Source organism: Hyperolius riggenbachi, chromosome 12 (assembly GCF_040937935.1).
Source record: "Hyperolius riggenbachi isolate aHypRig1 chromosome 12, aHypRig1.pri, whole genome shotgun sequence".
Taxonomy (NCBI): Eukaryota; Metazoa; Chordata; class Amphibia; order Anura; family Hyperoliidae; genus Hyperolius; species Hyperolius riggenbachi.
In genome coordinates, this window is record NC_090657.1 from 189,403,174 (window position 1) to 189,429,585 (window position 26,412).

Genomic DNA, 26,412 nt, shown 5'->3' on the forward strand with positions numbered 1-26,412 from the left:
ATGGAAGGAGTATGGCACAACTGTAAACCTACCAAGACAAGGCCGTCCACCTAAACTCACAGGCCGAAGAAGGAGAGCGCTGATCAGAAATGCAGTCAAGAGGCCCATGGTGACTCTGGACGAGCTGCAGAGATCTACAGCTCAGGTGGGAGACTCTGTCCATAGGACAACTATTAGTCATGCACTGTACAAAGTTGGCCTTTATGGAAGAGTGGCAAGAAGAAAGGCATTGTTAACAGAAAGCATAAGAAGTCCCGTTTGCAGTTTGCCACAAGCCATGTGGGGGACACAGCAAACATTTGGAAGAAGGTGCTCTGGTCAGATGAGACCAAAATGGAACTTTGTGGCCAAAATGCAAAACGCTATGTGTGGCCGAAAACTAACACTGCACATCACTCTGAACACACCATCCCCACTGTCAAATATGGTGGTGGCAGCATCATGCTCGGGGGGGGGATCTCTTCAGCAGGGACAGGGAAGCTGGTCAGAGTTGGGAAGATGGATGGAGCCAAATACAGGGCAAACTTGGAAGAAAACCTCTTGGAGACTGCAAAAGACTTGAGACTGGGGCGGAGGTTCACCTTCCAGCAGGACAATTACCCTAAACATAAATCCAGGGCAATAATGGAATGGTTGAAAACAAAACATATCCATGTTTTAGAATGGCCCTGTCAAAGTCCAGATCTAAATCCAATCGAGAATCTGTGGCAAGATCTGAAAACTGCTGTTCACAAACGCTGTCCATCTAATCTGACTGAGCTGGAGCTGTTTTGCAAAGAAGAATGGGCAAGGATTTCAGTCTCTAGATGTGCAAAGCTGGTAGAGACATACCCTAAAAGACTGGCAGCTGTAATTGCAGCAAAAGGTGGTTCTACAAAGTATTGACTCAGGGGGCCGAATAATTACGCACACCCCACTTTGCAGTTATTTATTTGTAAAAAATGTTTGGAATCATGTATGATTTTCGTTCCACTTCTCACATGTACACCACTTTGTATTGGTCTTTCACGTGGAATTCCAATAAAATTGATGCATGTTTGTGGCAGTAATGTGACAAAATGTGGGAAACTTCAAGGGGGCCGAATACTTTTGCAACCCACTGTATATAAATGAATAATATTTAATAGCAGTGGCAACATGTTTTGTGGGTCTCTGCCCACTTCCGCAAGCCAAATCAAGTGCCATGCTATGTTCAGAGCCAGAAATAGAGCGCCTATTATTTTATAGATTTTAATTCATTTTATTATTCTTCGGGAGCCTTTTCATCCTGTTTGTGCATTTAATACCGACCCCACCTGTCCCCCGCCAATCCTCAATTTGACATGTATGGTCTAGAGGAAGACTTGTTCATCCACACATAATTGTAGGATTAAATGTGAAAATATACTATAAAGGAGATACCGCTTTCGTTATGGAAGAAAATTTGGATCAAGGCCTCCATCGAAAATACTGACACAAGCAGGGCCGGTTGAAGGCGTACGGGGGCCGCGGAGCAAAAGTAACCTGGGCCCCCACCCACCAAATTCAGCCCCTGAGGCCCCCGACCTGGCCCACCGTATATCCAACCCGACCGAGGGAGAGCGGCTAGTTGTGTACGGCGTTGCAGCGCTGCATAGGATATGCAGAGGCCACACTCATATGCGCTACAGCCCCCACACTCCCTTGCATCCTGCACTGCTCGTACCAGGTGACCGCTCCTAGTCAATGAGCGGTCACCTGGTATGAGCAGTAGGCGATGCAAGGGATTGTGGGGGCTGTAGTGTGGATGCCTGTGGGTGGCCTACGTATCCCCAATCCCATGCAACCAACCACACATATTACAGGGGCCCCTGGGCAGTCTGGGGGGAGACCACCTGGAGTTCCAGCTGTGCAGACGGGCTCATAGCTGCAATCTCAGATCCACAGGTTCTAATAATCTAGTCATACTTAGAGTCCACTTGGAAACTTTTGGTCCCAGAGCCTTCTGTCATGCTGCTCCTACGTTTTGGAACGCCTTACCTCAGCAGATCAGAACAGCTCCATCCCTGAACGTGTTTAAATCCAGACTTAAAACCCACCTGTTCAGTTTGGCATTTGCAGAAATATAACTTTTGTTGTGTGAATATTTCATCCTACTACCAAGTACTGAATCTGAGAGAGCCTAAGCGCTTTGAGTCCTATGGGAGAAAAGCGCTATAGAAATGTTATTGTTTTGAATAGCTGTTGGGGGCCCTGGGGCAGTTGCCCCCTTTGCCTTAAAGGCAGTGCTTGCCCTGAGTACACGCCCAGTATAAAATGAAAGAATATATATCAAGTTATCATGTTCTAGTACATATTGCCAGAAACACTGAATAAAATAAATCCAGTGCATCTTGTTGGCAACGTGCAGGCCCAGAAGTTCATCGCTGCATATCAAATGGGCTTGTCACAAAAATAATCCCTTTCTGAGCGCAACTCGCTACATTTTTAGAATGATTGTTTGACAGAACTCAGTCTCTTAATCCTATCTATTAGGTCTTCCGATTCGCTTATTGTAACAGAGGTAGCAGAAGCTGGTGACTGTGTGATTGCAGCAGCCTCAAGGTCGATGGCTAAAAATGAAAATCTGGTAAATCACTCCCATGTGGAATAACTTAAAGTAAAACTGAAGTGACCTGAAAAAAAAAAACATTAGATACTCACCGATGGAGAGGGAAAGCTCAACAGTTAACAACCCCCAAAGTTATTCGACTCAACTAGTCAAATGTGCCTTTGGATGTCCATGGAAGGCTTTGGAAGCACTCGTGTCCCCAAATGATGGGCGGTTCCATCCTTGCGAGCGCACACTTGCTCATGTGCAATACGGAGCCACCCCTCTTTGGAAGCACACGGTGACACAATTTCTTTTAAAGATTCCTGAAGGCACACATTTTCACAGGGAGACACCGGGAAGGATCTATGCATCCAGAATCCTTCACTCTCAATAGTTGACTATCTAACTTTGCAGCCTCCCCTCAGTTACTCTAGTCCTTGCCAGCTTGCTATATTGCCTGTGCAGCTTTGTGCTACGACAACACATTCCATCGATGTCTTGAGCTGCTGCTTCCCTTTTTCCTTACTGTGTCCCTGACCCCCCTCTCCCCATCCATATTGCCTATACTGCAGCGTATAGATTAAGAGGCAACGGGTGGGGATCACTCACCTTTTCCGCGTTCCAAAGTGCGCTCCACTGACGTCACTTCCTGCAACGCCGCCCACTTACAATACAGTGGGAGGCGTTGCAGGAAGTGACATCAGTGGAGCGCTCGCTGGAACGTGGAAGAGGTGAGTGATCCCTGCCCGTTGCCTCTTAATCTACACACTGGTACTTAACTATTTACAGCTGGAAGGGAGCGCAGATCGGGGGACTCAGGCGAGGGAAGGGGGGGGGGTCCGCCTGAGGCAAATGTTTCACCCCTCATGAGCGGGCCGGCCCTGAGTACCGTGTCCACAGGGCCGGAGCTACCATAGGAAAAAATGGGCAGTTGCCCCAGGGCCCCAGAGCCTGTAGGGACCCCCAAGGTGTCCCTTCCCCATCTTAACTGTTGCTCCCCAGGGACTCTGCAGAGTCTGTTAAGTTGGGAGGTGATTGGGGGAGGGTCAGCAGCCAGCTCAGGGGCCCAGGAGGGACATTTGGCTGCAACAAAGGGCCTCTAATGACGCTTTTTTGTCGGGGGATGTCTGTTGGGGGCCCCAAGGCTACTTTTGCCCTAGGGCCCAATTGTTACTTGAACCGGCCCTGGGTGTCCATGCAAAGGACTGCAATCCCTGCTGCTGGGAGATGCACCTTTCCTCCCATTGATTTGTTTGTTTTGTCTGCAAGGACACCACTCAGCAAGTGTCCCATATGCCCTGAATTACGTTTACTGATCACTTGCTCCAGCTTCTCCTCCATCAGCATAAATTAATGCCCCTTGACATATTTTCCATATCTGGATGACTGTTCAAATACTGTCAGCAATTTCCTCCACTCAAGCATCCTGTGACACTGTGCATGTTGTATTTGTTATGTCATATGATGTTTACATTTCTTCTCTGATCCAAATGTTTGCTACTTACTTAATGGTTATGCTATTGAATATTATATCACTCATCTTTTCCTCTATGTTATAGTGGATAGTGGATGGGATACCTTTCCGGGGTCCTACCTCCTCCCCCCTCGACTAACCAATCTCCGGATCAAAGACCCGTATGCTGTGATTTGGCGGTTTGTGTGTGGTCGAGTTACCTGTCTCAGGGCTCTGTGTTCTTTTTGTTGGCTTATGAGGTCCTCTATCCTCGTTATGTTAGTACAGGGAGGGTTAATTTGTTTCACAGGTGTTTGTGACTGTTATATATTGTTTTAGACTAGGTATATTTGCTGCCTCATACTGTAGAGCTGTGTACATTACCTCTACGAATATACTCCCCTTTTATATAAATGGTGGCAAACCTTAAAGAGAATCTGCATTGTTAAAATTGCACAACAGTAAACATACCAGTGCGTTAGGGGACATCTCCTATTCCCATCTGTCACAACTTCGCCGCTCCCCGCCGCATTAAGAGTAGTCAAAAACATTTTTTAAAAGTTTGTTTATAAACAAACAAAATGGCCACCAAAACAGGAAGTAGGTTGATGTACAGTATGTCCACACATAGAAAATACATCCATACACAAGCAGGCTGTATACAGCATTCCTTTTGAATCTCAAGAGATCATTTGTGTGTTACCTTCTTCCCCTGCGGCTCTCATCCACTGAATAGTGACAGGCTGATTGTTTCTTCCTGCAGACAGCTCTGCCTGTGTCTGTAATTCCTCATTATGTGACACGTACGTACAAGAAAGGCGTCGGGGAAAAAGGGTGCGGGGTGTAAACAATAATATTGTTTTGTATTAAGTGTACAAATAATGTTTTACAAATCTATAAATCATTAAATAATGTGTATAAAATCGGCAATATTGAAAACGTTAATCTTCTCTGTTTCAAAAGTGAAACTTAAAATAACGTTTATTAAAAAAACTATAATATGTTTAATCGTTATAATTGTATATTATTGTGATTAACCTTCATTTATGGTTTCTTCTTATAATAAAATCTGAAAATATTGTTTATAACTATGATCTAAATATAAATACATTTGTAATAAGTGCTGTAAAACATTAGTAAGTATTACTAAAATGTTACTAAAACTATACCTAACCCTACTCTAACCCCTAGACCCCCCCTGGTGGTGCCTAAACCTAACCACCCCCTTAGTGTTCGCTTTATTATGTGGATAATAATGTTTTACAAATAGTGACTGTAAAAAATATATTGCAATTTACGTTACGTACTGATTGCTTTATTTTGTGAATAATAATGTTTTACAAACAGTAAGGGATAAAACTTTAAATAATGTTTTAGTTAAATAGGATAAATATGTTTAGTATTTTTATAAACGTTATTTGTCACGGGTGCATTTTCTAAACGTAAATCATCACAAGCACAGTTATATAACATTAAAAAGCTCTGGGCGCCGTTTGTAAAACGTTATTTATCTCCGGTGCCCCTTTTTCCTGCTCGGCGCCAGGGATGCTCGGATGTGCCTCATCCACGAATTCGGCAATCCGCGTGATTGCAAAAAAAAATCCGCATTCGGCCCCGCCGCATGCGGATTTTCGTCTGCGTCCACGCAACCACGCGGATTTTCTGCCGTGAATGGCGTAATCACGCGTGGATTCCCGCCCGGAGGCGGATTTTCTTTTAACGTTAATAACAAAGCCCCCATACATGCTACAATCCCCCAAATTGCATGGATTATCGAGGTGATAAGGGGCAACATAACTTCAACATAAAAAATTCCCCCAAATTTTTTTTTTCTAGAGAAAATGGATTTTAAAGTGAAATCAACACTTTAAATGGGGCTATTAATTGGTAATAAGTGGTTTTAAAAAGGGGTATACGCGTTAAGCAGTCAAAGAGGTGAAGGCGAGTTCCAATGGCACTTGGCGGCGAAGGTACCGCTGGAGGAGGATGAGTGGCTGACGGCAAAAAGGCTCCAGAGAGGTTTTTGTAATTTTTTTTTTGTTTTTTTTGCAGCAATTAGCAATGACATCGCAGCAGAGTTGTCAGTGGACACGGGCAGTGTGAACGCAGAGTGCAGTGGTGGTAGCGACTGAGTCAGGAGAAGGACTATGCGGGCGGTCAGTTCAGCAGCACAGAAGGACCACGGCAACATACTGGTGGTAGTAGTAGCAGCACAGCGTCATAGTGCTGGCCAAAAAAATAAATGGACCCGGCGACCCGGGCAGTGTGAACGCAGAGTGTAGTAGCGACTGAGTCAGGAGGACAAAGCGGGCGGTCAGTTCAGCAGCAGCAGCAGCACAGTAGTAGTAGCACAGCGTCATAGTGCTGGCCAAAAAATGAAATGCACCCGGTGACCCGGGCAGTGTGAACGCAGAGTGTAGTAGCGACTGAGTCAGGAGGACAAAGCGGGCGGTCAGTTCAGCAGCACAGTAGTAGTAGCACAGCGTCATAGTGCTGGCCAAAAAATTAAATGCACCCGGTGACCCGGGCAGTGTGAACGCAGAGTGTAGTAGCGACTGAGTCAGGAGGACAAAGCGGGCGGTCAGTTCAGCAGCAGCAGCACAGTAGTAGTAGCACAGCGTCATAGTGCTGGCCAAAAAATTAAATGCACCCGGCGACCCGGGCAGTGTGAACGCAGAGTGTAGTAGCGACTGAGTCAGGAGGACAAAGTGGGCGGTCAGTTCAGCAGCAGCAGCACAGTAGTAGTAGCACAGCGTCATAGTGCTGGCCAAAAAATTAAATGCACCCGGTGACCCGGGCAGTGTGAACGCAGAGTGTAGTAGCGACTGAGTCAGGAGGACAAAGCGGGCGGTCAGTTCAGCAGCAGCAGCACAGTAGTAGTAGCACAGCGTCATAGTGCTGGCCAAAAAATTAAATGCACCCGGTGACCCGGGCAGTGTGAACGCAGAGTGTAGTAGCGACTGAGTCAGGAGGACAAAGCAGCTCAGAAGGAGGACCATGGCAACTTACTGGCAGTAGTACCATAACACCAAAAAATTAACCAAGGTAGGCACTAGGCAGGTAGTAAATGTCTTTATAAAGGCAGGCATAGTTAACAACAGCACATGCAGCAGCCACTTCATGTCCCCCTGTGTCCGACAATAGGGGCCAGGAACTCACCTTCCACCCAAGCCTGGTTGATTTTCAGGAAGGTGAGTTTGTCCACAGAGGCGTGGGAGAGCCGAGAGCGCTTCTCTGTGACCATGCCACCGGCCGCACTAAAGCATCTCTCTGAGAGGACACTGGAAGGAGGGCAGGATAGGAGTTCCAGGGCGTACTGGGAAAGCTCGCTCCAGATGTCCAGTCTCTTGACCCAGTACTCCAAGGGGTCCACGGGGCTGTCGGTGTCATTGAGCCCGCTCGATGACCCCATATAGTCAGACACCATGGTGGTCAGTCGTTGCTTGTGCTGGTTGGTGGTGGATGCTGTGGCGGGCACCTCTGTTCTGGGCTGCTGCACTGCATACAGGCTCTTGCTTAGGCTCTTCAGGTCTCCGGGGCGCCAGTTGCTGCTGCTGCTGCTGGTGGTTGTTGTTGTGCTGCTAGTGGCAATGGCAGGCACCTCTTGCTGGCTTGGCAGAGCAGTTACAGTGGGGGTGGAAGGCTGGGGGAATGCTTCCAGTAGTCTGCGCACAAGGGCCTCCTTCAACTCCCTTGTGCGTTGCTCGGTGGTGGATGGCGTCATTAAGTCTCCCAGCTTCCCCTTCAGACGGGGATCAAGCATCAAGGTAATCCAGATGTCCTCCCTTGAACGCATCTGGATCACCCGGGGGTCCCTGCGAAGGCAGCGCAACATGTGCACAGCCATGGGAAACAAGTGGGCCCTGCCAGCAAGATCTTCCTCATCCTCGCCATTGTCCTATAACGCATGCCTGTCCTCTTCCTGTGCCATGTCGTTGTCCTCCTCAAACCGCCATCCACGTACAACGCCTGCTGCACTCTGCTCCTCCTCCTCCTCCTCATTCAGGTTAGGGACCTCCAACTCTTCCACTACCTGCTGTGAGCCCTCCTCTGAGCTGGACTGTGCTGCCATCTGCTCCTGTTCTTCCAACTGCCTCAGGGCTTCATCCCCACGCTCAATTAAATTGTCCATTGCCTGCTCCAGTAGACAAACCAAGGGCACCCACTGGCACACAGAGGCCCGCTCCTCACTGACCATCTTGGTTGCCTCCAGGAAGGGACTCAGCACCAGGCATACTTGCTGCATCAGTGTCCACTGAGTGGCCGTAATCATGGGGACTTGCTGGTTGCTGAGGACACTTGGGTCTAGCATGTAGGCCCTAAGAGCCAGCCTGTGCTGACACAGCCGCTCCAACATGGCCAGAGTCGAATTCCAGCGAACTGGCATGTCGATGATCAGCCGGTGTTGTGGCCTTCCATACTGCTGCTGTAAGGTGGACAAGAGTGCAGAGGCAGTGGCTGACAGGCGGAAAAAGCGTACCACCGCCCGGGCATCCTGCAGCAGCTCGCTCATCCCCTGGTAGGTGCGCAAGAAGCGCTGCACCACAAGATTGAGCACGTGGGCCAAGCAGGGGATGTGCTGGAGGTTTCCCTGCTGCACTGCTGCCACCAGGTTGGCCCCGTTATCGGCTGCCACATACCCCACTTCCAGGCCTCTGGGGGTCAGCCACCTCCGCTCCTGCTTCCTGAGGGCGGCCAGGACGTTGGTGGCCGTAAGCCTCTCCTTCCCCAGGGTCACCAATTTTAAAAGGGCTTGGCAGTGCCGAGGCTTGGCGCTGCTGCTGCCGAGGCGGGCTTGCTTTCCGGGTGCTGAGGGAGTGTCGTGACAGGACCCTTCTGCATCCCCCCTGATCCCGCGTGGTGGCACCACTAGCTGGGCTGATGCGCTCTTGTCCTCCCTCCCTTCCATCAGTGTCACCCAGTAGGCCGTAAAGGACAGGTAGCGACCTGTCCCAAATCTGCTACTCCACGAGTCCATGGTCACGTGGACCCGCTTGCCCACAGAGTAGTCCAGGGAACGGGCCACGTTTTCCACCGCAAACTTGTGGAGTGCTGGGATCGCGCTCCTGCTGAAATAGTGGCGACTGGGGACTTGCCACTCGGGGATGCCAAATTGGAGCAGCGTCCGCATGGCGCTCCCCTCCTGCACCAGGGAGTAGGGAAGCAGCTGTGATGCCATGGCCCGGGCCAGCAAGCCATTTAGTTTGCAGATCCGCCTGTGGCTTGGAGGCAGAGGCTTGGTCAGACCCTGAAAGGTGTCGCTCAGCAGGGTCTGACGACGCTGGGATGCAGGGGAGACAGAGGAGAGAGACGAACACTGGCTGCCAGCCTCAATGTCTGTGTCCTGAGTAGCCGAGGTGGAAGAGCGCTTGCGTGCTACTACTGCTGCTGCTGTGGGGGATTCACGACCCTGAGGGAGGGATGATGCTGCTGCGCTGGTGGGCCTTCTGCTCTCAGGAACCCCTGCCAGCAGTGCCTGCTTCCTCTTAAAGTCCGCATACTCGCGGCAGTGGCGGCTTCTCAGGTGGCCCTGGAGGGATGAGGTACCCATCTTGCTCAGACTTTTCCCACGGCTCAATTTTTTGCTGCATAACCTGCACACAGCATACCTTTTGTCATCAGTACATTCCTCAAAGCAATCCCACACTGGTGACTTTAATTTACTGCGGCCCCCACTAGCAGAGGGTGCAGCGGAACAATGTGTGGTAGTAGTTGCTGGGGGTTGCATGGTGGTGGTGCCGGCTGAAGCAGTGTCCTGTCTACTTCCTCCACGCCCACTGCTGCCGATGCCCCTGCCTGACATATGGCGATATCCTTGCCTAGGCCGAGGTGACTCGTCATCCTGCTCTGCCTCTGACCATTCTTCCACGGACTCAGCAGGCTGCACATAGTTAGGGTCCACAACGTCGTCATCATCAGCAGCATCTTCATAATCCAGCTCTTCCTCTGACTCCCCTGCCGCCTCTTCTGTCCCTACATCCCCAGACACAGACCCCTCTTCTTCATCATCAGAACTCAACAACGCTTGTGATTGTGGCCTGATCTCAATCTCTGCCACATCAGTCCCCAGTAAGTCCTGAGCTTCTTGCATCAGCAGGTTCCCAGAAGCCGGACTGAGGGACAGAACGCTGTCATCCTGGGAGGGCTGCTGACTAGTGGGTGCTGGGGTGGATGTCACAACAAGCGTGGGACGTTGGCTGCTGCTGCTGCTTGGAGTGGTGCTCACAGTAGAGGTCTGGGAGGAAGTCATGATGTCAATGAGTACGTCAGGTTCCATTCGCTCAACCACCACACGGGGACCAGAAACTTTAAAATATTTGGACAATGGCGTCCGCTGACTCGGCCCAGGCTTTGCTGCCCCCCTTTCTGCTGCATCACGACCACGTACAGCTGGGCGTCCTCTCCCTGGACGTGGAGCAGTCCCAGAAGTGGCTGAGGCAATTGAACTCCCTTTCCTCTCACCCCGCGAAACCCTGCTAGACATGTTGCTAGTAATGAATCACTGGATGCAGTGGGCACAGTACAAGGTCACTGAAGGATGCAGTGGGCACAGTACAAGGTCACTGAAGGATGCAGTGGGCACAGCAGTGGGCACTGGATATACAACTAGGTCACTGAAGGATGCAGTGGGCACAGTACAAGGTCACTGAAGAATGCAGTGGGCACAGTACAAGGTCACTGAAGGATGCAGTGGGCACAGCAGTGGCCACTGGATATACAACTAGGTCACTGAAGGATGCAGTGGCCACAGTACAAGGTCACTGAAGGATGCAGTGGGCACAGCAGTGGGCACTGGATATACAACTAGGTCACTGAAGGATGCAGTGGCCACAGTACAAGGTCACTGAAGGATGCAGTGGGCACAGCAGTGGGCACTGGATATGCAACTAGGTCACTGAAGGATGCAGTGGCCACAGTACAAGGTCACTGAAGGATGCAGTGGGAACAGTACAAGGTCACTGAAGGATGCAGTGGGCACAGCAGTGGCCACTGGATATACAACTAGGTCACTGAAGGATGCAGTGGCCACAGTACAAGGTCACTGAAGGATGCAGTGGGCACAGCAGTGGCCACTGGATATACAACTAGGTCACTGAAGGATGCAGTGGCCACAGTACAAGGTCACTGAAGGATGCAGTGGGCACAGCAGTGGGCACTGGATATACAACTAGGTCACTGAAGGATGCAGTGGCCACAGTACAAGGTCACTGAAGGATGCAGTGGGCACAGCAGTGGCCACTGGATATACAACTAGGTCACTGAAGGATGCAGTGGCCACAGTACAAGGTCACTAAAGGATGCACTGGGCACAGCAGTGGGCACTGGATATACAACTAGGTCACTGAAGGATGCAGTGGGCACAGTACAAGGTCACTGAAGGATGCAGTGGGCACAGTACAAGGTCACTGAAGGATGCAGTGGGCACAGCAGTGGCCACTGGATATACAACTAGGTCACTGAAGGATGCAGTGGCCACAGTACAAGGTCACTGAAGGATGCAGTGGGCACAGCAGTGGGCACTGGATATACAACTAGGTCACTGAAGGATGCAGTGGGCACACAAGGATGTCACACTGTGTAATGAGATGCTCATATGCCAGCGAGCGAGCGAGCAGTGGGCACGGCACAAGGTCACTGACAGAATGAATGAACAGCGCTGGCAGAGAGTGGCGGCGCCGGCGGTGTGACTGGCTGCCTGCAAATAGTACAAGTGTATAACTGTCACTGGAATATACAAGTGAACACTGCAGCTGCACTAACCTGCCTGCCTGCACTCTACACACAGATAATCCCCACTCCCACTACACTGCAGCACTGAACCTGCCTGCACAGCACTACACACAGTTAAATAATCACTAGACTCCCACACTCCCACTACACTACACTGACTACAACTAACTACAGCAATCACTCACTGACTAGCTAACTGTGTACAGTATAAGAGCAGTGTTAGCAAAAAAAACGCTTTGTTTTTAACACAATAAATGCACTTGCTCAAACAACAATGGCCTGGAGATAATCCTCTCAGCACCACAGTCTAGCAAGGACAGAGCTTTTCCATCATGGCCGCCGCTTTATATTCAGGAGGGGAGGGCATAGCTCCCCTCCTGTGATTGGTTGCTAGGGCCTGGCTGAGGCACTCTGATTGGCCTGCAATGTGTCACTTCCGCATAGTTTGACGCATTTCCGCAAACCACGACTTCAGCGCCGGGTTTCACATGCGTGAATGCGGATTTCTGTCCGCATTCACGCGTAGCCGAAGCAGATTTTCGTGGTTGAAAATCTATTCACGGCTTAGCGTGTCCGAGGCGGAATGCGTCAAAATGGTCGTGAATCCACGCGTAAGCGTGATCACGACCTGGCGGTGAGCACCACTGCTCGGCGCCCATTAAACGTTATTTATTATGGGAGTGAATGGCGGAGCCCTTTTTGTCCACTAGCTGCCTGCGCCCTTTTTTCCCGTTCCCGTATGTGACAGCCCAGCTCCTTTCACAGCCTAAGGGCTCCAAAAGATCTGTTCCTCCAAAATGCATTCATAGTCTATGATATCTGCAGATCCTCATACACACCTTGTTTAACAGACATTCTTCTGCATACCTGACAATCCTCTGCAGATCTGAAGATCCATCCTGGTGGATCTGATCTGCGGATGAATGTCTGTTAAACAAGGTGTGTACGAGGATCTGCAGATATCATAGACTTTGAATGCATTTTGGAGGAACGGATCTTTTGCAGGAACAGATCTTTTGCAGATACTGATCTTTTGAATGTGTACAGCATCTTTGTGTGCAGCATCTTGCAAATATTTCTATCTGATGGGGAGTTCAGCTCCATAGAATAGACTGTGTAGGCATGGCTCTCATACTACATGGAAGGGGGTAAAATTGGTCTGTGATCTTTCATTTTCCAAAGACTATGGTCTGATGTGTGTATGCACCCAAACAGAGGACGATTTATCCAGCTTGTAAAAGGCAGCTCTCTTCTCTCACTGACAAGAGAGCAGAGACGCTGCCTAATCTAAATAACACACACGGAGTGTGCATAGAGGGGGCGTGGAGGGGGGCGTGCATAACAGATCAACAACACTGAAGAGTTGGCAGCCTTCCGGACAAATCCGTCAGGGGAAAGATAAGTTGATTTATTACAGAGACTGTGATAATAGAAAGTGCTGCAGTAAGCCAGAGCACATTAGAATAGGTTTAGGAACTTGTAGGATAGTAGAAAAAAGGATGACATTTTTGTTAGTCTCTTTAAAGCTTTATCCATAATATGTTGGAATGTGAGAGGTTTGAATGATTCCTTTAAGAGATCCATTATTTTTTATTTCCTCAGCAAGCATAAGCCCAATTATTCTGGGCTTGGTGGAAACACATATCACTGGCAACAAGGTCAAGGCACTAAAGTGTCGATGGGTTGGTAAAGCCTTTCACGCTATCTTCTCCCAATATTCTAGAGGGGTGTTGGTACTACTCAGAAGATTCCTCCCCTTCCAGCCTCTATCCCTCAAAATGTACTGAGAGGGGAAATATGTCTTCACGTGCTACTTGAAGACTGACTTATTAACCTCCTAGCTCTATGCATCCCCCTCGTACTCCTCCACTTTACTAAAAGAAGGGGACCTGTTTGTAGCAGACTTTCCCCCTTGTCCAACTATTTGGACCAAGGATTTTAAAAACGTCTGTTTTTTCTCTGCCGCAACAAACAAATCCACATCCTTCGCCAACTTAATAAATGAAATTATTCACCTATGATGTCTGGCGCTACTTTCACCGATTGGCAAGGGCAGGGCCGCACATGACACCAAGTGATGCCGCTTCCTCAGGCGGCGTCATGTGTCAGGGTGGCATCCTGATTGCCCCAGGCCTTGCACGGGGCAAGTACAGGGAGTGCAGAATTATTAGGCAAGTTGTATTTTTGAGGAATAATTTTATTATTGAACAACAACCATGTTCTCAATGAACCCAAAAAACTCATTAATATTAAAACTGAATATTTTTGAAAGTAGTTTTTAGTTTGTTTTTAGTTTTAGCTATTTTAGGGGGATATCTGTGTGTGCACGTGACTATTACTGTGCATAATTATTAGGCAACTTAACAAAAAACAAATATATATACCCATTTCAATTATTTATTTTTACCAGTGAAACCAATATAACATCTCAACATCCACAAATATACATTTCTGACATTCAAAAACAAAACAAAAACAAATCAGTGACCAATATAGCCACCTTTCTTTGCAAGGACACTCAAAAACCTGCCATCCATGGATTCTGTCAGTGTTTTGATCTGTTCACCATCAACATTGCGTGCAGCAGCAACCACAGCCTCCCAGGCACTGTTCAGAGAGGTGTACTGTTTTCCCTCCTTGTAAATCTCACATTTTATGATGGACCGCAGGTTCTCAATGGGGTTCAGATCAGGTGAACAAGGAGGCCATGTCATTAGTTTTTCTTCTTTCGTACCCTTTCTTGCCAGCCACGCTGTGGAGTACTTGGACGCGTGTGATGGAGCATTGTCCTGCATGAAAATCATGTTTTTCTTGAAGGATGCAGACTTCTTCCTGTACCACTGCTTGAAGAAGGTGTCTTCCAGAAACTGGCAGTAGGACTGGGAGTTGAGCTTGACTCCATCCTCAACCCGAAAAAGCCCCACAAGCTCATCTTTGATGATACCAGCCTAAACCAGTACTCCACCTCCACCTTGCTGGCGTCTGAGTCGGACTGGAGCTCTCTGCCCTTTACCAATCCAGCCACGGGCCCATCCATCTGACCCATCAAGACTCACTCTCATTTCAACCTTAGAAAAATCAGTCTTGAGATATTTCTTGGCCCAGTCTTGACGTTTCAGCTTGTGTGTCTTGTTCAGTGGTGGTCGTTTTTCAGCCTTTCTTACCTTGGCCATGTCTCTGAGTATTGCACACCTTGTGCTTTTGGGCACTCCAGTGATGTTGCAGCTCTGAAATATGGCCAAACTGGTGGCAAGTGGCATCTTGGCAGCTGCACGCTTGACTTTTCTCAGTTCATGGGCAGTTATTTTGCGCCTTGGTTTTTCCACGCGCTTCTTGCGACCCTGTTGACTATTTTGAATGAAACGCTTGATTGTTCGATGATCACGCTTCAGAAGCTTTGCAATTTAAAGAGTGCTGCATCCCTCTGCAAGATATCTCACTATTTTTGACTTTTCTGTGCCTGTCAAGTCCTTCTTTTGACCCATTTTGCCAAAGGAATGGAAGTTGCCTAATAATTATGCACACCTGATATAGGGTGTTGATGTCATTAGACCACACCCCTTCTCATTACAGAGATGCACATCACCTAATATGCTTAATTGGTAGTAGGCTTTCGAGCCTTTACAGCTTGGAGTAAGACAACATGCAGAAAGAGGATGATGTGGTCAAAATACTCATTTGCCTAATAATTCTGCACTCCCTGTATACTAGCTACCTATACTAGTGCAATTATACTACCTATACTGGAGCTACTATTCTGGCTACCGATATTGGGGGCAACTATACTAGCTACCTATACTAGCGCAATTCTTCTACCTATACTGGGGGCAGCTATACTAGCTACCTATACTGGAGCTACTATTCTGGCTACCTATATTGGGGGCAACTATACTAGTTACCTATACTAGTGCAATTATACTACCTATACTGGGGGCAGCTATACTAGCTACCTATACTGGAGCTACTATTCTGGCTACCTATACTGGGGGCAGCTATACTAGCTACCTATACTGGAGCTACTATTCTGGCTACCTATACTGGGGGCAGCTATACTAGCTACCTATACTGGAGCTACTATTCTGGCTACCGATATTGGGGGCAGCTATACTAGCTACCTATACTAGCGCAATTCTTCTACCTATACTGGGGGCAGCTATACTAGCTACCTATACTGGAGCTACTATTCTGGCTACCTATACTGGGGGCAGCTATACTAGCTACCTATACTGGAGCTACTATTCTGGCTACCTATACTGGGGGCAGCTATACTAGCTACCTATACTGGAGCTACTATTCTGGCTACCGATATTGGGGGCAGCTATACTAGCTACCTATACTAGCGCAATTCTTCTACCTATACTGGGGGCAGCTATACTAGCTACCTATACTGGAGCTACTATTCTGGCTACCTATACTGGGGGCAGCTATACTAGCTACCTATACTGGAGCTACTATTCTGGCTACCGATATTGGGGGCAGCTATACTAGTTACCTATACTGGAGCTACTATTCTGGCTACCGATATTGGGGGCAACTATACTAGTTACCTATACTAGTGCAATTATACTACCTATACTGGAACTACTATTCTGGCTGGCAGACACTACTGCAGTCAAATCAGCAGGACTACCAGGCAACAGTTATTGTTTTAAAGTGGACCTGAACTCTTGCACAGGACAGAAGGAAAACAGAGAAATCCACCCTGTATGTATCTAGAGAGTTTAGCCTGTCTAATCCCCCCTCATCTGTGACTAATCACAAGTGTAATTTAATCTATCCGCGGTGTCAGCTCAGGAATCTCCTCTGCCTCGGCATAACATCTTATTTGTGAACACAGGATGTCAACAATATGTCTGCTTTCATGAAAGCAGGAAGTTAGCACACTGCAGATTTATTGCAGGATTTGTATCCGTTATAACAAAGAAATGTTTATCTTTTAAGGTTATTATGCTGTTGCTTATCTTAATTTTTTTTTTTTTTTTTTTTTTTTTTTTTTTTGCGGAGAGGAAGTTCTGGGATCAGGTCTTTAAAAGGAAGTAAATATGGCAGCCTTCATAGCTCTCTTGCTACACTTGTCCTGTAAGTAGAACAATATATACCATATGAATCTCTGTTTGCCAGGGTTGGTGGGGGATGTATACAACTATCCTCATAGGTATTGTGCTGTTTTTGTTTCTAGCCTTGATTGGTACCTCAGATCCTGCAGCTTATTGAGGGACTAGGAAACAGTATACCCCTATGTGTGGGAGGAGCTAGCTAGTTATTATTATTTTTTATTTATATAGCGCCAACATCTTCCGTAGCGCTGTACATAGTACAAACAAATAATGGGGAACAAATATACATAAGAAATACAAGACACTGTACAGTCATGACATTGAATAGAATAAATACAGATACATACATAGTTGATATGTAGTTGGTACATATACATATGTTAAAATTACAGCAGTATGAGAAACACTAGGAGTTACCTGCTCTACCCAACACACTGTCAGAGAGGCAGGTTAGCAGTCACAGTGACAGCTTGCTTTGTGTGGTGAGGACAAGTCCAGCCTGCTTCTTGTGCCTCTGTTTATCCTTGCTCTTGCCTGCCAGTGGGAGGGGATAGACCTGCAGTGACATACCTATCTGTGAAATTGGCAGGTGAAGTGGTGCTGCAGCAGCTGAGATCCCTCAGTGAGTGACAGCAGCATGAAAGGTGTAATGCAGAGTGGTGGTGATGGGCATTGTATATGCATGTGCTGCCTGGCTCAGCTCCTCTGCAGTGTGTGCTGCTGGTGACACCCTCTCCCCATTCCTGCTAACAGCTGACAGAGCTCTTGTGACTTTGCTGCAGAGACTACAAACTGTTGTGTCTTCACCTCCCAGGATTGCAGAGCTGCTGTGATGAGAGCCAGGCACACACCACTGGCTGTCACCTCTGTTTACAAACAGCAACTTTCTCCATGGAGCTGGAGGGGAACTACTTGTGAAGGCTGACTGGTCACCCATCTGCAAAGGTAAGCCTCCTTCCTACTAGTTGCATGCACTCATGTGTGATGAATGGGCTTTGCCTGGGCTGTTGGTTATTCATTTTGTTATGTAGTCTTCTCATTATCTGCTGCAGGGGATTGTGTTGTTAAAGGACAACTGAAGCAAGAGGGATATGGAGGCTGCCATATTTATTTCCTTTAAAGCAATACCAGTTCCCTGGCAGCCCTGCTGATCCCCTGCCACTAATACTTTTAGTCATAACCCCTGAACAAGCATGCAACAGATCAGACATTATTTACTGCATGCTTGTTTCAGGTGGGCGATTCAGACACTGCTGCAGCCAAATGGATAAGCAGGGCTGCCAGGCAACTGGTATTGTTTAAAAGGAAATAAACATGGCAGTCTCCATATTATTCTCACTTTGCTGGTCCTTTAAAGTCAATGGGAACCTATGAAAAAAAAACAACAACCCGATATTTACCTATGGAAACGGAAGGCTCTGGGTCCTATAGAGCCTTCCTGCTCCTCTCATGGATCCCTCGTTGCAGCGCTGTCACCCCCGTAGCAGTCACCCGGTCACCCCTCCTGCAGGAAGCTTCGGAAGTCTTTGGGAGCCTAAGTGCTCCATACTGCGCACATGAAAGCACGCGCTCTCTCGCGCTCATGCAGCCGCCGCGCAGAGCCGCCCATCTTCAGGTGCACTCAGCTCCCAAAGACTTCTGAAAGCCTCCTCCAGCGGGGGAATCAAACGGGGAGCCAGCGCTGCAACGAGGGGGACCGTGAGAGGAGCGTGACGTCTCTATATGACCCAGAGCCTTCCCTTTCCTTGGGTGAGTATCTGGTAAAAAAAAAAAAAATTCAGGTTCCCATTGACTTTAAAGGAGAACTGTAGTGAGAGGGATATGGAGGCTGCCATATTTATTTCCTTTTAGTTCTCCTTTAAAGTGTACCAGAGACCAACAGTACTTACCTTTTTATGCATACCCAGGGCTTCCTCCAGCCCCAATGGGTACAGATCGCTCCCACGCTGCTGCAAGTGAAGCGGCCGCCGGAGAAATACGTAAAGAGCGCACTTCCTCTTGCCCAGACTGGCCGTGACTGGCTGAAGTAACGGGACCCAATACCAGAGCTGCAGGCAGCTGAGGACAGCGCCGTGGGAGCGATCTGTGCCCATTGGGGCTGGAGGAAGCCCCAGGCATGTATAAAAAGGTAAGTATTGTTGGTCTCTGGTTTACTTTAAGGCTGCTTATTCTCCCTGTTAGGCTGCTTATTCTCCCTGTATTGATATGCAGGCTACTTTGGCAAGAGGGTTTGGTTTGGAAAGCAGTACGGCAGAGCTTAGGCTGCGTTTCCACTAGGGAAACCCGACGCTGTGACAATGTTTCCTTCCATGTCTACTACCCACAATTGTGCCACTATGCGCCAGGTATGAGCATGAAAGCACCGAATATTGCGCTGGCCAGCGACTGCGATTCAGAGAAAAAGAGCCCTAAAATGGAGGCTGACATCTTTATTATTTCCTATTAAATAATGCATGTTGCCTGGCTGTCTTGCTGATCCTCTGGCTCTAATACTTTCAGCCATAAACCCTGAACAAGCATATGCTGATCAGATGTCTATAACAAATCTGACAAGATTAGCTGCATGCTTGTTTTAGGTGTGTGATTTAGACTGTACACACCAGAAAGAGCAGCAGGACAGCCAGGCAACTGGTATAATAAATACGGCAGCTTCCTTAGGTCTCGCACCTCGGGTTCCTTTTAAGCCACATACAGATGCTGGATTGATGTTCCCTTGAATTGTCTCGTATCAGTGTATGGTCCGTTCAGGTCTTCTGTGACATCGGTGACAACATTGATCCGCCATCTCGCATCGCTAGCGACAGACACCTACTGTCGTCAGCACAGCGGAGCGCCTCCTGCTCGTCTTCCGTGTAGAAATCATCAGAGAGGTGGTAATAATTTGGTCTTGCTTGCAAATTGCATGAAAGCTTGGAATTGGACCAATAAACATCAGCAGAAGGTGTATTTGAATGGCCATATCACTAATCATCTTGATATCCATGGAATATAATGATGCACAAAAAGAAATGCATCTGTATGGATTTGCGCCTAAACTCTCCCCCAGGAAACAATCACTAACGATAGTTTCAGGCGGTAATCTTGCCTTTTAGATACTGTCTGCTGTGTAGAGAGTGGTTTGTATTTGTTGAGCTGTCACATCTGTACACAGAGTGGCATCATAGACATGGGCTGTAGGATTGGTGAGGTAAGTGTGGCATATTGTTGTGAGGCATTTAGCCTATAGGATGCCTACGTCCTTCAGAAGGGTCACAGAACAAGCAGATGCTGCGCACAAAACATCTCCACGAACGTTCCCTTTACATGAGTCATAAAAATGTCATTTGGGGTTTCAGGTCCACTCAGTTGTAGCACAGTTATTATAAATGTGCATTGATCCTTTTAAGGGACATGGGTTCTTCACAGATCAGATAAAGCCCTCCAGTAAGCAGATTAGCTGTGCACAAGTATCGATGCATTGTGAACATTATATCAGCGTTGCTTACATTGTTTTTGTGTAAAGGTAGTCACCGGTTAATGAACGAGATGGGGACTGTAGGTTTATTCTTAACCCTAATCCGTTCTTAAGCAGGAACGCTGTGCCATCTCTGTCCTTTGCACCTCTGCTGCGCCCCCTGTGCCTTCAGTGTCCCCCACTGTGTCACCTCTGTCTCCTGTGCCTCCAGTGTCCTCTGTGTCACCTCTGTCCCCCTGTGCCTTCAGTGTCCCCCACTGTGTCACCTATATCCCCTATGCCTCCAGTGTCCTCTGTGTCACCTCTGTCCCCCTGTGCCTTCAGTGTCCCCCACTGTGTCACCTATATCCCCTATGCCTCCAGTCTCCTCTGTCACCTCTGTCCCCTCTGCTTCCAGTGTCCTCCTCTGTATCACCTCTGTCCCCCTGTGCCTTCAGTGTCCCCCACTGTGTTACCTCTGTCTCCTGTGCCTCCAGTGTCCTCTGTGTCACCTCTGTCCCCCTGTGCCTTCAGTGTCCCCCACTGTGTCACCTCTGTCCCCTCTGCTTCCAGTGTCCTCCTCTGTCACCTCTGTCCCCCTGTGCCTCCAGTGTCCCCCAATGTGTCACGTATATCCCCTATGCCTCCAGTCTCCTCCTCTGTCACCTCTGTCCCCTCTGCTTCCAGTGTCCTCCTCTGTGTCACCTCTGTCCCCCTGTGCCTCCAGTGTCCCCTGCTATGTCACCTCTGTCCCCCTGTGCCTTCAGTTTCCCCTGCTATGTCACCTCTGTCCCCCTGTGCCTTCTGTGTCACCCGCTGTGTCACCTCTGTCCCCATGTTCCCTCAGTGTCCCTCTCTGTGTCACCTCTTTCCCCCTCTGCCTTCATAGTTCCCCACAGTGTCACCTCTGTTCCTTCAGTGTCCCTCTCTGTCCCCCTCTTCCTTCAGTGTCCCCCGCTGTGTCAACTCTGTCCCCCTGTGCCTTCAGTATCCCCCACTGTTTCACCTCTTTCCCCTTTTTCATTTAGTGTCCCCCTCTGTGCTCCTCTGCATCTACTGTGTCCCCCTGTATCACCTCTGTGCCCCCTGTCCTTTGTGCCTTCTTCTGTCCCCCATGATCTCACATAGTCAAATCCACGCAATTCGCAAACTTCCAGAAGGTCCCAGCGCTGGATCCCAGGTTTGCTTTCAAATGTGTACAATGTGTATGCAGAACTCAAAACTCGCTATATTTAGCAGGCAAAATGTCATTTTACCAAGTTTAAGTCCAGATTCACAGTGGTCAGTTGTATCTCACGCGTTATGACTGTGAACTGCAATGGAGGCTGGCCATAGACTTTAATACAAAGCCTGCATGCAGCGAGTTAGACTAATGCGAGCCAGAACTGTGAACAGCCCCATAGAAGTGTATGGGCAGTGAGTTGACATGTAGAATCATTCTGCAATTCAACTGACCACTGTGAACTAGCCCTAAAAACATTTTATCTTTGAATTTTTTAAAATAGATTTTCTCAAAAACTACAAGGTCTTTTGAATTTTTTTTACTTGTTCCCATACAATACATTTTTGCCTTGCTCTTCTTATCACAACCAATTACCTCTATGCCAACCCTTTTTCAAATACTGGATCAATTTAGCAATCTCTCTGGCCTAAAAGTAAACACCTCAAAGTCTCAGGCACTCCCAGTAAATTTACCACCTCAAGCAGTAAAACTATATCAAGCTAACTTTGATTTTAAGTGGGCCACCACAAGTATCTCATATCTTGGTATAAGATTAACCGCTTCCTATGACTCGCTAATTAAGGCTAATTACCTCCCCCTATTGAAGTCTATCACGCACACCCTAGAGGAATGGTCACGTTACCAGATTTCATGGCTAGGGAAATCTACTGCTCTAAAAATGGTCATCTTACCCCGCATTCTTTACTACTTTAGGGCTCTACCTCTCAACCCGGGACGCTCTTTAATAATAAAATTTCAAAAACAGTTCACCAAATTTGTTTGGGATTCCAAACCGGCCCGCTTTAAAAATATAAACCTATATAGATCCCAGTCAGATGGTGGGATAGGCCTCCCAAATCTTTGGTATTGTTTTCTCGCAGCTAGATTTGCTCAAATGTTGCCCTGGTTTTCTACAGCCCCAGATACACCTTGGGTGCAGTTTGAAGCAGACTCGGTCTGCCCATATAACTTAGCCTCTATACCCACTTTCCAACTTAAGATGAAAGCCTTTTTCCAAAGCCTAAACCTTATAGTACTTGAAAATTTTGTGCTTTGGCACTTATATAGAGATAGTATGAAGCTTTGCTCTCCCAAGCCTCCGCGACTATCTTTTATAGGTCATCCCGAATTCCCTCCAGCCCTACAAGATCATTCCCAATTTGATTGGTGGATATCGAACATGATGACTACCTCCAACCGTTTTTGGTTAGCGGATAAGTTTATCTCTTTTCAGACCTTACAGTTTGGCAGAGATTTACCCACACAAGAATATTTTAGGTATAGACAAATACGCCACTTTTTCTTGAAACATTCTAGTCCATTTGGACTTCTAAATTGCACTTTTTACGAGCATATGTACTTATCCTCTGCCCCTACAACTGGAGCTATCTCCAGATTATATTTACACATGATTGCTCATTCACACTCAAATAAAACTAAAGGAATGGAGGAATGGGAGGCAGAGCTTCAGATGAAATTTTCCCTAGAAGAATGGCATAAAATTGGAGACAATATGATGTCCTTTACTAAAACCCCCATGATTAGAGACACAATGATTAAGCTTGCCACAAGATGGTACCGAACCCCACAGAAATTGCATAGAATTTTTCCAAGCATCTCCCCACTATGTTTCAGGGGATGTAACCAAGAAGGATCTTACTTGCATTTATTCTGGGAATGCCCAGTGGTGGGTTCTATTTGGGATAAATTTAAAAACAAATTATCCAGAGCCGCTTCAACCTCTATTAATCTAGAACCCCAACACGTATTACTCCTTAAATATAATAAAAGTGTTCCCAAAAAGTGGAGGAGAATTTACTATGCGGTAATATGTGCAATTTTATGGGCAGTAGCTAGAAATTGGAAATCTCCCTCTATCCCTAATGCGCAAATATTACAAAGAATTGAAGATATTAGATTAGTGGACTTCTTGTATCATACTCTACATGATACCTATCAAGTATTTCATATTAACTGGGAACCTTGGCCTCAAGGGGAACTTCTTGACCATTAGCTTTTGGGCAGCCTTGGGGGACACAATGTTATTATAATGGTGTTATCGGTGATTTTATCTTTCTCAGAGACTGGTTTCATGCACAATTTACCAAAGATACCCTCAGGAGGGGTATAATGATGTTCATTGTTCTTTATTTGATATTCTTATTCTCACTTTGTTCTCTTATAATTAGGCTATGCACTCTTTGGACAATCCGCACATGTAATGTACCCTTTGTTGTAGACATAGGCCTTTAAAGGTCAGTTTATTGATGTAAATGTCATTAAGATTCCTTTTTTATGACAATAAAACGAAGTGAAAGAATACATTTTTGCATTTTCGGGCTGTTTCTATCGTCGTTCGTAAGTCGGGGTCATAACTTACAATGATGCTAAAAGATACTGTAGTAGACAGGTGTCAAATTCAGCAGCTAAATCGATGGTTTGCTGAAAGCATGTAACATGGGCTTTTGGACAATGCAGCTAATGTGCCCTTCAGCAAAGTGGGTATTTCTAGGCAGTGGCATACCAACCACAAGGCTGTAGCCATGGGTAGGGGTGCCGCCGTGGTGCTCAGTCACTGTGTTCTTCTACCTGGGACCTTTTCTCATAGTTTGGGCAACATTTGGGAAAATAGCAGCAGGCAGTGCAGGGGACTGTACTACTTCCTGCACTAGATGTAGCACCCCTCCCCCTTCCTGTCCCATGGGCAATGTGTCTCCTCACTCTTGCTCTCTACACACAGCCTACAGTGACTGAATGCGTGGAGCAGCAGGGTGAGTAGAGAGAATGCTTGCTGTGCTGCACTGAGACATTAGCAGGGAGAGGTAGCAGGATGTGTTTAGTACTTCAGAAGTTGCCTGTTATTAGTAGCCATGTGCACTGGCTGCTGTAATACCAGAGTGCCCTGGACTTATTGATGATTTATCCTGATCAGAGTAATTAATCAATAAGGCAGGGCAGTCTGCTGTTGCAGAAGCCAGTGATACAGGTGCTGACAGCCGACTTCTGTAGTGAGCAGAGAAGCAAGCTCCAGGCAATTTAGATTAGCTTGATTAGACTGTTTCTAGGCAGTGTGTACACCAGAGAGGGAGAAAGGAATGCCTGGGTAGAAGTGCAGTTTGAGCTTACTGACAGCACTGTGAGTTCTTTGCTGGCTGTGGGTTGAAATAGAAAATGTATACAGGTAGTCCTCGGATAATGAACGAGATAGGGACTGTGTTTTTTGTTCTTAAAAGAAACCTGTAATGTGGCAAAAAAAAAGTTTCACTTACCTGGGGCTTCTGCCAGCCCGCTGCAGCCTCCCTGTTTGCCTGCGCTGTCTCTGAATGATCCTCCGGTCCCCCACGTGGTGCAGGGGCTGGAGTAATTTAAGCATACACTAATGGGGATTTTAAATGGATTAGACTTCAAATCCAGCGAAAGCACAAACTCTTAAAGGATGCCACAGTCGAAAAAAGTCTGCAGCAGTGTGTGGGGGGTTAAAATACCGTTAGCCAGTCCTGCCCCCTCCGTCTGCCGCCGTTAGTCTCCTATAAGTCCCGGTGCCCGGCGACTTGATTGACCCCCCACCCGGACATACTGCGCCCTGTGCGTGCAGTATGTCCTCCCCTCTTCACTTCTGGCCGGCGCATAGCGATCGGCTTAGAAGCACGTTCATTCCTCTGCCTCCTCTGCGCTGCGTGTGCGCTCCATTACACTTAGCATCACATGCTAATCATGTGACGCTAAGTGTAATGGAGCGCACACGCAGTGCAGAGGAGGCAGAGGAATGAACGTGCTTCTGAGCCGATCGTCATGCGCCGGCCAGGAGTGAAGAGGGGAGGACATACTGCGCACACAGGGCGCAGTATGTCCGGATGAGGGGTCAATCAAGTCGCCGGGCACCGGGACTTATAGGAGACTAACGGCGGCAGACAGAGGGGGCAGGACTGGCTAACTGTATGTAATTTTAACCCCCCACACACTGCTGCAAACTTTTTTTTTCGACTGTGGTATCCTTTAACCAAAATCTATTCAATAATAAACTAGGGCATACTTGTTCTATTTGTATTGTAAAATCAATCACAGTGAGTGAGGCTAGTGCCTGGGAGAGCCCTGGGTAGGATCAGTGTGCACTAGTGGTGGCAGCGGTGGGATCAGAATTAGTGTGAGGAGGTAGAGACCCCACTGGCTCTGCCCTGCACAACGAATGTAAAATGAAGTGCTGGGAGAGATGCAGGTGGTAGGGATAATCAAAGATGTTCAAATATTTCTGAGTTTATGCAAATGTATGTAAATTTGTTTGCAACTCTATGCAGCTTGAAAATGGACCAATCAATTTAAACTTGAGTGGTGGGACTTGATTGGTCCATTTTCAAGCTACATATATTTGCATACAAATACATTTGCATACACCAATAAATATTTGCATATCATTGATCCATCCCTAGCAGGTGATCTACAAAAATTGGAAAGGGTTACCAAATGTTGATCGATCGTTAGGATGACAGTTTGGGGAATAAGCAACATACAAATGCGCTGTTCAGGTAACCGGTTTAGCCAAGCATCTAATGGAGAGGGGTGGCGAATGAACAAGCTGTGTCATTCAGGGCCCGTTCACACTAGGCAAAATTTTACCCATTTCAATGCAATGTCAATCATAGACTTAGTTATCATATCAAGCAATGGTTTAGTGCAACATCTCTGGGAACATTTTATCACACGACACAAGCACTTTCCCATCATGTTAATTGGGGCTAGCACCATGCTTGGCATCAAAATGCAACTTTTCGCCATGCATGCCTGCCATGCATCCTAACGCGTGCATGAAATCGGGTTTGTGCACGCTTTAACGTGAAAGGGCCTTTAGCATGGGGAAGAAGAGAGGGCAATGCATTCATTTGAAAATCAATAAGTGAATTTTGATTGGCTGTTGTAGGCTCCACCCACTTTCCTGAATAGTAATCCCAGTGACCAAGTGTTCCAAGT

At 47.4% G+C, this 26,412-nt stretch overlaps 1 protein-coding gene across 6 annotated transcripts in view; it reads left to right on the forward strand.

The window, feature by feature from the left end:
• Positions 1 to 26,412, forward strand: part of LOC137542424 (opsin-5-like) — a 213,699-nt gene that overhangs the window by 84,617 nt on the left and 102,670 nt on the right. For 3 of the 6 annotated variants that reach the window (XM_068264317.1, XM_068264318.1, XM_068264319.1), the window contains 2 exons: positions 16,742 to 16,814; positions 17,607 to 17,737. The exons of 2 other annotated variants lie outside the window; for them this stretch is intronic. The gene's annotated coding sequence lies outside the window, so the exon portion shown is untranslated. Of the gene's footprint in view, positions 1 to 16,741; positions 16,815 to 17,413; positions 17,738 to 26,412 lie in introns of those variants that run through there. One more of the 6 variants, XM_068264320.1, reaches the window with a different exon arrangement.